This window comes from Suncus etruscus, chromosome 1 (genome assembly GCF_024139225.1).
Source record: "Suncus etruscus isolate mSunEtr1 chromosome 1, mSunEtr1.pri.cur, whole genome shotgun sequence".
Taxonomy (NCBI): domain Eukaryota; kingdom Metazoa; phylum Chordata; class Mammalia; order Eulipotyphla; family Soricidae; genus Suncus; species Suncus etruscus.
In genome coordinates this window covers 95,096,732-95,109,237 of record NC_064848.1, presented here as the reverse complement: position 1 = coordinate 95,109,237, position 12,506 = coordinate 95,096,732, and the positions used below count along the sequence as shown (strand labels likewise).

The window sequence follows — 12,506 nt, the reverse complement described above, 5'->3', positions numbered from 1 at the left end:
CATCTAAAGCAGTGCTAGTCTTGCCATTTATTCTGTGGAAGTCATAAACACAATATGGACTTATAGTTTCAAATAAAATAATAATTAAATAATATACTAATAACAATTGTCACACTGATCACTTTAAATTACATATCTCAGCATCTGTGTGATTTACCTCTTTATTGATAGTGGACTAGAGACAAAGAAAGGTCACTATGTCTTTTAGAAAAATAAAATGTAGCGTATTAAACTCTTTTAAACGGCTTCCTTCAAACACCTTGAAAAATAAATTCAATAATAGCTTACGGGTCCTAAAAACTGTTTAAATGAGAGATAAGGAAATGGTACTCTCCTGAAGATGAGTACAGTATGACGGTAAAGTAGAGAAAAACAGTCTCTCTTATGACTAATACAGGAAAGATAGTTATAAACTGAAATGATCTGATGAGGCTATGAGGTTTCGGAAGAGGACAGATATGAAAAGAAAGAAACAAAGTAAAACTCAGTGAAAATGGAGAAGCAAGAAAAGGATTGTGTTGAGCCACAATGGGTGGAGGCGGGTTGATTCCTCGCCCTGCTGAAGCCCCCTGGCAGTTACACCTACACCCCATAATCACTGCCTTGACAATGTCCCAACTTCACTGCTACACAACTAATTTCTGCAAGACATCAAACACCAAAAACTTCAAATGCACCCATTTGGGGGCTCAAACTCCTGGGGTTTTCTCGGTCTGTGGGCAGAGAGTTCCCCTGCCTCCACACTTCCCAAGTCCCAGCAGCTACACACACATCCCACAGTCACTACCACCATGTAAACTCATCTACCAGTTCCACAGAACCTGGAGTTACTAAAGCATGCAGCTGCACATGGCCTCCAAATTCCTCAATACACACCAAATATATGGGAAAGTAGCATAGAAACCATCTAACCTTAACGAGTAAAAACACTACAGACTGCTCAATTAGCAGCAAATAGCTTACTAAGCCTTTACAGAAAGATTGAATGACTCGATTATCAACATTTCTTTCTTACCGATGTTTTATTTCTATAATTCCATTACTATTTCGTTACAACAAAAACAACAAAAAGAAAAAAAGAAATAATTTTCTGCCCGCCAAAGGGCAGGCTTGGGGATGGGTGGAGTACCAGAGACAATGGTAGAGAGAAGGTGAAATTAGTGGCAGTATTGGTTAGCTCCTTTCAGTAGATAAATATCTGATAAGGGTCAGGTCATTTGCAGATAGCTGATAGGAAAGTATAGAAGCAGAACTTCCCACTCATGTTATTTTGCAAAGCAGTATCTGCTTAAAGATATTATTCTAAAAAATAAAAATACACTTCTAAAATAATTTTAAAATATTGCAACTTTCTGAGTGCTAGGTATACATTTAAATGCACTTATGATTTGTATACTCATATATAAATATAATTTTTTTCTTTTTAAATGTTTAACTAAAATGTAAACCCCTCAAAAAAGTCTGTTTTGAAAAGAGAAAAAATTATCATTGAAAAAAAATAAAATGAGGTAGGTGACAAAAAACAAATAAATAGTAAATTATAATGATTATTATTTGATGAATATATTGCATTTTAGTAGACAAAAACAGTATTGACATTTTTTCTTCTCAACTCCTCTACAACATAATAGAGACACTATGGATTTTATTATTTTGATTCACTTGAGGAAATAAAAACACATAAAAAGTTATAAGGCAAATGAATTTCTATTATAGAGCATAGCTATTAGTATTATTTATAATTGATATACCCTTCTACAAGGAGCCCCTGGCCAAAAGAATTATAAAGCTAAAAATTTATGCTTTTGTTGAGATGGATTTGTGGATATTAATGTCTCCTTTTGTCACATCTTTTTATTTTATCCAGTAGTGTAGAGAGAAAAGCTAAACTAGGCAGAACAAATAGAAGTTCTTTGACTTGTATGACAGAAAATCCCCCTAGGTGGAAATTTCAAACAGCCATAATAAATCTTGATTTGGAGAAGTAAAATATTTCATAATTGGATATACTTCATTTTCTTATACTGTATTACATGTGCCTATAAAAAAGAAGAGAAAAAAATTATTAACTTATTAGAATAAAGATATATTATTTTGGATTTGAAAAAACAATGAGAGGCTAATTTATAAAAATAAAAAATAGACCAGTAAGATACCACATAGTTTTTGAGGATCAAAAGAGGCAATGGAATGTAATATAAGGTCATATTACAACACCAGCAATCAATTGACTAAGGGTATTTAATTCCATCAAAAGCTTACCATTACCAACACCAGTGTTTCCATCACCATTATGATTCACAAGAAACATAATACATCAATTCAAGTAGATATCTTATGTTTAAATGACTTTCAGCATATAATAGTATTACAAATGATACTATTTTTATACCACTTTTAAAGCTGGATCTAATGTTTATTGCTTTTATTTATATGTTCATCAAGGTTAGTGATTTAATTATCAGAAACCTATTTGCAAATCTTGTCATTATTCTTCAATCTAAATATTCCATTTTAGTTTTATCAACCAATATTTAACCTCAGGAAGAGCCAACCTCAGATTGTTTCACAGAGATGAGTTGGAAGCCATAATCAGGTTTATAATCAAGGCTGTTGTTTTCAGCTCCTAAGTTTTGGAGTAATTTGCTACGTAGAAATCAATAAGTTTAGATATGCTATTTCATATTTATAACAATTCAACAAAATTGGCATAATTATTGCTATTATGGAAAATACTGAGTGGTTAAATTATCTTGTCCAAAGTAATACAACTCATGTAAAATAGGAATGTAAGCTTAGATATTTCCTCAGTTAAAAATTAGTTCTTAGAACTGTTTAACTCATCACGTTCAAAGTTTACACATTAATACATAAATAAAAAAAAGCAGTCTCTTATTAAACAGAACATAGACATCTCTGTAAGTCTCTTTGCCGTTCAGAAACTTAGTTGAGCTCTGTTTTCATCTTTGATCCCACTTGTAGCTGAAAAGTGAGTGCATGGATCATGTGGGAGTTCATGACTATTTCATTCAGCATAATAAATTCCATGTATATCCATGTATAGTAAAATTTTATGACTTCATCTCTCCTGTTGGCTGCATAATACTCCATTGTGTATATGTACCACAGTTTCTATTATGCTAAGTGAAATAAGTCAGAGGGAGAGAGATAGAAACAGAATAGTCTCACTCATCTGTAGGTTTTAAGAAAAATTAAGGACATTATTGTAATAATGCCCAGAGACAATAGAGATGAAGGCCAGAAGGACCAGCTCAAAATAGGAAGCTCACCACAAAGAGTGGTGAATGCAGTTAGAGAAATAACTACACAAACAACTCCCATGACAATGGCAGTGAGTGAAAATTATAGAACGCCTGTCTCAAATACAGGCAGGGGTTGGGAAGGAGAGAAGGGAGGGGCATTGGTAGTGGGAATGTTGCACTGGTGAAGAGGGTGTTCTGTTTATGATTGAAATCCAACTACAATCATGCTTGTAATCATGGTGCTTAAATAAAGATTTTATTTAAAAATGGGAAAAAATAAACTCCAAAAGAAAAAAGAAAAAAGAGAGATACAACAACAGCAAAAAAAATTGGGGAGTTCATGACATTACTTTGATCAGCTCATTGTGGTTCACTTTACCTCCTTCAGATTGTTGTTCAGTCATTTCCTCACTCCCACCCCCTTGGTAACAGTAACCCTCTGGGTTGCTTGACCTCATTCAATTTTTAATTTTTAAAAATAATTATGTGCAGTTTTTGTTTGTTTTGTTTTGTTTTAATTTCGGGCAATACCTGGTGATGCCAGTGCTTAATCCTGGCTCTACCCTCAAGGACCACACCTGATATGGTTTAGATAACCAAATGAAATGCCGTGGATCAAATTCTTGTCAGCATGTGCACGTAAGTATTCTGTCTGACATACTATTCCCCCAATCTTAACTTTACAGTCTTCTAATTTCAACCCTAAACCTTTTTGGCAATCTGCTGCCTTTATGATTTCAAGAACCCTCTCCTGGGAATTCTGCAGAAAACATTTTCTCCCTTGGGGCCAGAGTGATACAGCATATAAAGTTCTTGCATTGCAAGTGGCTGATCCCAGTTGGAACCTCAACACCCTATATGTCCCCTGAGCTGACAGAAGTGATCCCTGAGGGCAGAACCAGGAATAAGTACTGAGCACTGCAGGGTATTGAAAAAAAAAGAAAAAGTACAGAAGAACAAAAGGAGGGAAGGAAGGAGGGTATAAAGGAAGGAGAGAAGGAATGAAGGAGGGAAGGAAGAAAGAAGAGAAAAAAGGAGGGAAGAAGGGAAGGAAAGGAAAGAGGAAGAAAGGAAGGAAGGAAGGAAGGAAGGAAGGAAGGAAGGAAGGAAGGAAGGAAGGAAGGAAGGAAGGAAGGAAGGAAGGAAGGAAGGAAGGAAGGAAGGAAGGAAGGAAGGAAGGAAGGAAGGCAGGAAGGAAGGAAGGAAGGAAGAAGGAAGGAAGGAAGGAAGGAAGGAAGGAAGGAAGGAAGGAAGGAAGGAAGGAAGGAAGGAGGGAGGGAGGGAGAGAAGGAAGAAGAGAAAGAAGGAAGGAGAGAAGAAAGGAGAGAGGGAAGGAAGGAAGGCTGAAAGAAGTTCCTTATACTATTGTTATTCTTGTCATATTTTTCACACATTACAAACATGCTTTTAAAATAGTTTTTCCTCCATTCACTTAATTTCAAACATTTTCCCATCATCCTAGATCATGTAATTACCTGGGATGCTTTGAACAGGTTGAGTATTAAATGAAAATAGAATAAGTTTTAGTAAAGTCAGAGTGTCATTTTTCAGTGCCTCTTGTGCTTCTGGCTTTTTCCATCCTACCCAGCCTCAGCACAAGTAAATAGGTTTGTAATTAGAAGAATTGGAGAGACTAAATCCTGAACTAAACTAGTTGGATGTTCATCTTTGCCAAGGAAATATTAAAGATGTCATAAACAGTTCTCTAACACTACTATACAGGAGCAGCCCTCCAAAGAGGGAAATATTGGATACTGTAGTCATTCTAAAACTGATAAGATAAGCACAAATCCATTATGTCTAAATGAATCTTCATCACCAACCCACCCACCAGCAAAATGCCCTTAGACAGCTGCTAATTTAAAGGCAGAATTAATTATAAATGATCAGTGGCAGATGCTGTCTTTGGACTCCAACTGAAAAATCCTCTATGTTCCAGGCATGATGCTGGTGTTCTACTCTGAAAATTTTACTATAGCCACATAGTGCTACATGGTGGGTGGCTTGCTCACAACCTGTTAGGACAAACCACTGTGACTTAACCTAGTTTTTTCTTTCCCTGGCTTGCTGGCTCTCTTGTAGGTCCTTTACTTCCTTTCCTATGGATAAATGATAATCTTTTTGATACATAAAATAAAATGTATCCATACTAGAGAAATGTTCATCTACTCCTTTCCTTATGAACCAGACAATGTGCTTCAGAAAGAAAGCACTCATGGGCAAAACAAGAAGTTTGAGTCTTTGGTGCAAATCTCTGCCTCAGTAGTTCCAAACTACTAAGTCCATTTCTCCATAATTGTGACTCCTCGTGTGAGAGAAGAAACTTACAAAGTTTTAAATATTTATTTTTAAAGGATTGCGTTTGAGAAAAGTTTGGTACACAACTTTGAAGGAGGAGGTGTTTAGTCACACCTGGCAATACTCGAGGAATACTCCTGATTTTCAGTACTCAATACTGAACTGCTCTCAGTAGTACTAGTAGTACTAGAAGTACTATGAGAATTTTTCTAGTTGAATTTGGAATAAACCTGCATTCATACAGGTACTCAGCTTGTCCAGCTATTATCTATCTGACCCCTCATGGCACATCTTTAAGAAGAAAGTAAATAAAAAACATTTTTGTGTTTTCAACGTTTTTGTGCAAAGGCACACTTTATTCATGAAAAAAAAAAATCACGAGGCACACCACCAATAGAAAATGTTAAAAAAAATTTAACTCTGTGCCTATATTGACTATATATAAAGTAATTCTCTTGAATAGGAACCAAATAAACACAAAACATTATTTTATCATTAGAATCTAACGATTGGTCTATTTGTGAGCTGAAGCCAGATATTACAAATGAAATTGGAATTTTTCCCACAGCAAACCAGACAATATCTCATGGCACACTTGTGTGCTGTGGCACAGTGGTTGAAAAATGCAGTTTAGATGAATAAATTTAAAAAGTTCTTTATGCCTGATTTTTGGCAAACATTTCTAGTAATTCTCAGAATAAGAGAAAAATAAATTTTTGTCATTTGTTTTACCTTTATGGCTAGAATAATGTTGGTCAATTATAATTTTAGAGTTTTTAATTTACTTTACTATTCTTAAGATTTACTATTCTTGGGGCCGAAGAGATAGCATGGAGGTAAGGCATTTGCCTTGCATGCAGAAGGATGGTGGTTCGAATCCCGGCATCCCATATGGTCCCCCGAACCTGCTAGGAGCGACTTCTGAGTGTAGAGCCAGGAGTAACCCTGACCGCTGCAGGGTGTGACCCCCCGAAAAAAATAAAAAACAGAAAAAAAAAAGATTTACTATTCTTAAGATTAACCCAGTATTTTAATTTATTTTACCATTCTTCAAATTAACTATTCTTAAAATTAACCCAGGATTTTTTTTCTTTTAGGACCACACCCTGTAATGTTCAGATGTTATTCCTGGCTATGTACTCAAAAATTGCTCCTGGCTTGAGGGACCATATGGAATGCCAGGAATTGAACCAAGGTTGGTGCTGGATTGACCACATACAAAGCAAACGCCCTCCCCCTGTGCTATCACTCTGGCCCTAACCCAGGATATTTTAACTTCTAAGTCCTTTATATCATATATAATCAGATAATAAATTTTATTATTTTCAGAGAAATCCATCCCTTGATAGGTCTGGAGAATATTTAGGGTACTTAGGAAACCCCTTGTCCTTTTGGTTGTTTGAATTATATTATATACATATGTTTAATACTTCAAACATTACTACTTGTGGGAGAATGACTACTGGGAAAATACAGTAACACTCATGAGCGGTGGCACAGGGTCACTCAGGTGACTCAAGTCACCCCACAAGTGCTCAAGGGGCATCAGGCCCACAACTTCTGGTGCTGCACACATGACTACTCAGGGGACCAACCATGTAGTGCCAGCAATCAATCCCCAGTCAGCCATGTGTGCAAGACTTTGTTCTTAAAGCCTTCCATTCAGCATGCCTTAATCCAGTGCTTTTCAATTATTTTCTGTCATGCCCCCCTAGGAAGAAGAAAACATTTTTCATGCCCCCCGCAAGACTGTAAATAGTATCTTTGTTAAGAAAAACTTTAACCTGCAAAACAAAAATATATCAAATAATTTGAGCTGATTTTTTAATAAGAGGTGTCTTATCTATGCCTTATCTACCAAACTTCCAAATCTTCCCAACTCTCTTTGACAGTATGTACCTTTCAAACTGCATTATTATTAATTTAGAATAATCATTATGCCTAATAAATATGATCTTCAATATGAAATACAAACAAAACCTAATTTCTGTATCCTACACACTCATTTTGCATTCTAAGAAAAGATCTCTCCTGGTACCCTAAAGAAAGTTGAAAGTGACCTCTTATTGTTTCTTATTACATACTTGTTCTTATGCAATAAAATGTTTTGTGGCCCTGTTTCAATATAATTGCATCAGTGGTCTCCATTTAACTGCAAGAGAAATGCCAGTTTGTATTTGAGCTCCTGCATTATAGTTATCTGGTCTAACTTTATGACAGATAACACTGTTATATTTAGCAAATAAAATTCAGAAAGTCTAGGTGGCAGAGAGATGGTATAGTAGGACAAGCTTCTTGCCTTAACATGGCTGAACTGAGTTTGTTCCCTAGTGGCACATATAATCCCCAAACCCAATAGGAACAATCCTTGAGCACAGAGCCAAAAATAATCTCTGAGCATCACCAGGTGTGCCCTCCCTCAAAATAAAAATAGAGAAGTTTCTCTGGAAAGTCTAACTAAAGAATAACTAAAGTTTACAATGAGATCACCCTACTCCCAAGCTCCACACAAATGGTATGATTACTTAAGTTCTACACAAACAGTTTAAGATTCATAATGACCAATCAAATGGATGTAAATGTTTTAAAAGCAGTAAATCTGCATCAAGAAATCCTCAGTCTTAAGCACTACTGAATTCATACTACATTATTTTACAAAAATAGCTTTGCAGTTTTCTTTATTCCTCCAAATGTTATGCATATTACAAAGATTCCTCATGTTAAGGTTCTTTATAAGAATATTCCTATAAACTAAAGTTGTGTGATTTTGGTACTGAAGATCAAGTTCACTGCCCCCTTAAATGTAATTCTCTAGCAAGTAGCAATTATGTAACTTGCCTTGAGGTACCTGTTAGAACATAATTCTACATAAATCTGTTGCATTTATGCATATTTTATGAGAAATGTTGCCTGACCTTTGTCAGATGACTTTTCAGGACAGAGTCTTGGAAAACAAAGATGGTGTCTCCTTCTGGCACAAATAATAAGTATGCTTACTTATTATAACTAAAAATACAAGTTCCCAAGGGATAGGGGCTTCTCTACTAAAACAAAACTCAAGGAAGCACTGATCTGACCTATTTTTATCACTTCTATGAGGCTCAGAGACAAAGGGAATTGACTCAAATATAATAATACATATATTTTTTAAGGGGAGAGCACGTACGCAGTCCCCCACTACCACAAATTATGCAGTCGAGTTTCCCACATTTGGGGAAATCGCAGAGGTCAGCACATCCGGAGTGCAATGGATAAGCCTCGTGGGAAAACCACCTTCGTGATCATGGTATCTCCCCTGCCAGGTAAGTATAATAATACATATCTTACTGTCTTTTAATTATTGAAATTTTTGTTTTCATTTTGTTATAGCTATTGTTATTTTTGTTATTTTGGGGCCATGCCTTATGATGTTCATAGTTTATTCATGGTTCTGTGCTTAGTAATTATTTCATGGCATGGCTTAGAGTAAAACTAAGTTCAGAATCTGGGAAAATTAATAATGAAAAAATCAATATAATCTTATATACAAATCTGATTTCTAAGTCTGTGCTGCAGGTTGACACTGCCAATTTACAAACTGCATTTATCCATTTTCACCTCCAACAAATTTTTTGCTTCTCTGCTATGGCTCCTGGATAGTATTAAAGATGCTACTGCCATGAGGACAGACCATTCAGATGGCAGGAATTAAGAAGATAGCAAGTTGTGGCTTCTCTAAGCCTTACCCTGTAGCAGGGTGGGCCAGAGTTAGCATTCATCTGCTATAGACTCCAAATAGCTATAGGCCACTCTGGCATCAGCAATAAGTTCATTTATTGACTCTGTGCAGGTGCTTCTTTGGAAAAATGTTGCAGAGTAGATAAATAATACTTCACAGAACTAAAAAATAATACTCTTTTGGTGAAAAAAGAACATTTTAAGTAGTCCAGTATTAGCATAGCCTCTACTTACATGCATTTATTTAGAAAGAAAAATTATAGTGCTATTCACCCTCAAAGATGAGATAGAAATATATGTGTCATTACTAAATTGACAGCTCCAGCACTTGAAAGCTACAATGGAATAATAAAGTACGAGGTTTTTTAAGTAAGAAAGTTCATATTTGGAAAATCATAACTTTTCTTGATCTGAACTTTAAATTCAAAACAGGCACATGATTGTGAACAAAATGTCAATTTTTTTCTAGCCTCTTTTCATGATTTTCTTTTAATTTCACAAGACAATTTTCGATGCCCTCATGCTGAGACTCATCACCCTTCAGAACATTTAAATTAAATACATCTGACAGATAGACTTGGCTTATGAATTCATTTTCATAATGTTCAAATATCCACATCAAGCCTCCATGCCTGATAAGTGGGCTATTTTTAATAAGCATATTATAAGCCAGCAGGAATCATCTTGCTAGTTTCATTTTCATGCAAGAATTAGATAGTAGGAGATTCCTAGGTCAGTGTAATCAATGGTAATTTAAACTTTTTCTAACAGACTTATCAGGTTGTAGAAACAGACTATCAGGGCTTCCAAACATGATGTAGAAATGGCAAAAGAATTTTAAAAAAATGATATTATCATATTTATCTGATATCTTCAAGCCCTTCATGCTCTCCCCCACAGAAACCTAAAGTACAAAAGATGATCATACTAACAGGTTGATAAAAGTATATGTATATTTTCTTTACCTTTGAACTGGTCCTAAAACATGGATATCAAAATCATTTATATCTGGATTGAAGAGATACTACAGAGGGTAAGGAAGACATTTACTTTGCACAAGGATGACCTGAGTTATATCTTTGGCACTCCAGCCCCACCAGAAGTGATCCCTGAGTCCCTTCAGAAGTAAATCCCAAGTAAATTCAGAAATGAAAATAACAAACAAGAAGCTTATTTTGGCCGTGATATAACATAGTGACAGGACATTTGCTTTGCAACTATGAGGCCCTGGATTCTATCCCAAGCATAACAGCACTTCTAGGAGTAGCCCTTAAAAAACAGAGCCAGAAGTAGTCTCCAAGCACTAGTAGGTGTGGTCTTCATTGCCCCCAAACCAAAACCAAATTATTTTCTTGTTCATTTTATCTCTAACTTCAGTCAGATTATACTCCTCATTTCTTTCGTTTCAGAATAGCCACAATTTACCGCATGGCCATTCTCCAGGTCTGTCTGCTTTTTCTCCAGCCATAATCTCCAGCACAACCAACATAGAAGAAAGATAAAAAACCATGGGTCTTTTAAAGATTGTCAAAAGAGAAAACCCTTCCATTTTCCATTTACCTTCTCCAAAGAATAAAACAATAAAGTCATTACCAAAGTACTTTGTGAGGAAGAATTATTTAAAAGCCAGGCAGGGCCAGAAATACAGTACAGGTGTTAAGGTACTTACTTTGGATGCATCCAGCAGTTGATGGACTCCATGGTCCCCCAGGCACTGCTGAGAACGATTCCAAGTACAGAGCAGGTACAGGCCTTGCACTTCATGGGTGTGACCAAAAAGTCATCATCATCTTCTTCATCATCATTAACATATTTATTATCACAAAAGGTAAAGTAAATGGTGGAGACTATTATAGCAATGTCAAATACTACTATTAATGGCTATTTCATTGTTCTGGGGAAAGACTGTAGCTACCTTGCAGTTTTTGATATGCGCTATATAAAACAAAAGTTGGTAATTATATTCTTTGGTGCAAACCATAACAAATGATAGCAGGTTTCAAATTTTATTTCCAATAAACACAAATTTTGCTTAGTATATTGCTTTATACTTATCAGGCTTGCATATAATGTCCTTGAAATACTATTATTTGTATAACAAAAATAAATTCACTTTTTTTAGCTACTGTTTAATGCAATTAATCACCAACCGCCTATGCATGTCCATGTACAAATGGCTTGGGATTCTACAATTAACAATAAAAATGTTTTATAAGCTTCATTTATTATTTTACCAGGATAAACAGGTACATAAAATTTAATATACTCTCAACAGTTAAGAATTTGTTCTTGTCTACAGCCATACCACCCTGAATGTGCTCAATCTCATCTGCTCTTGAAAGCTAAGCAGGATCAGGCCTGGTTAGTACTTGGATGGGAGACTGCCTGGGAATACCGGGTGCTGTAGGCTTAAAAAAAAAAAAAAAAAAAAAAAAAGAATCTGTTCTTGCCTGTTTAATTCCCTGATTCTGGGATATCTGGATATAAGTTTTCCCTGATTCTGAAATTTGTGTTTTTCCTGAAATACTGAACAGGTCTGTCTGGCAAATTGCCAAAAAAATGAAAATGATTTCAATGTTATTATTTATAAGAAGGCACAAAAATATAAGACTTAATAAAGAGATAATCCTAAAGTACTTATGGCTATTTGCTACAGCACTTTAGGACTGAACCAACATTCTTTTCTAACAACTGTTTGTGGCCAATCTACTGAAATAATAAACAAGGGTAAAAGCTGAATAATAAAAGATAAAACAGAAATGTTATTCAACACTACCAATATATATTTCTCAAATAGCATCTAATAATAAAATAATAGCATGGTTTTTAATAATATGCCTAAATAGATCTCAGTACAATCATTATATCTTGCCATTACATAGTGTTGTACAAGAAAATTTTAGTTTAAACATTCTAACTTTAATAGCTTTTAAATTTTAACTAATAAGTAAAATAATTCAGAACCATAATTATACATGGAAACATAAAATATCTGACATTTTATGTTTTCCATCATCCACACAGTATCTATTTTTGATATCAATAAGTTAAGTGTTGCTTTGCTTTTTCCGAACCCTTCTGGATCTATCTAGTCTATAAGACATTTTCTTACAGATTCATTTTCTTTACCTCATACTTCTAAAATTCCCCATTATATATGCCAGTATTTTATTTGGCATTTCACCTATTAAAAATGTTGCATCAGGTGCTAGAGCTATAATTCAATGG

The 12,506-nt window shown here is 35.1% G+C and overlaps 1 non-coding gene and 1 pseudogene across 1 annotated transcript; one reads left to right on the top strand and one right to left on the bottom strand.

Annotated features, from left to right (window-relative positions):
• Positions 1-8,710: 8,710 nt before the first annotated feature.
• LOC126027746 (U1 spliceosomal RNA) lies at positions 8,711-8,871 on the bottom strand. Its single transcript, XR_007502320.1, has one exon. It is a non-coding gene; the product is annotated as a U1 spliceosomal RNA (small nuclear RNA).
• Positions 8,872-11,569: 2,698 nt separating this feature from the next.
• On the top strand, positions 11,570-11,688 carry LOC125994822 (uncharacterized; annotated as a pseudogene).
• Positions 11,689-12,506: the final 818 nt, after the last annotated feature.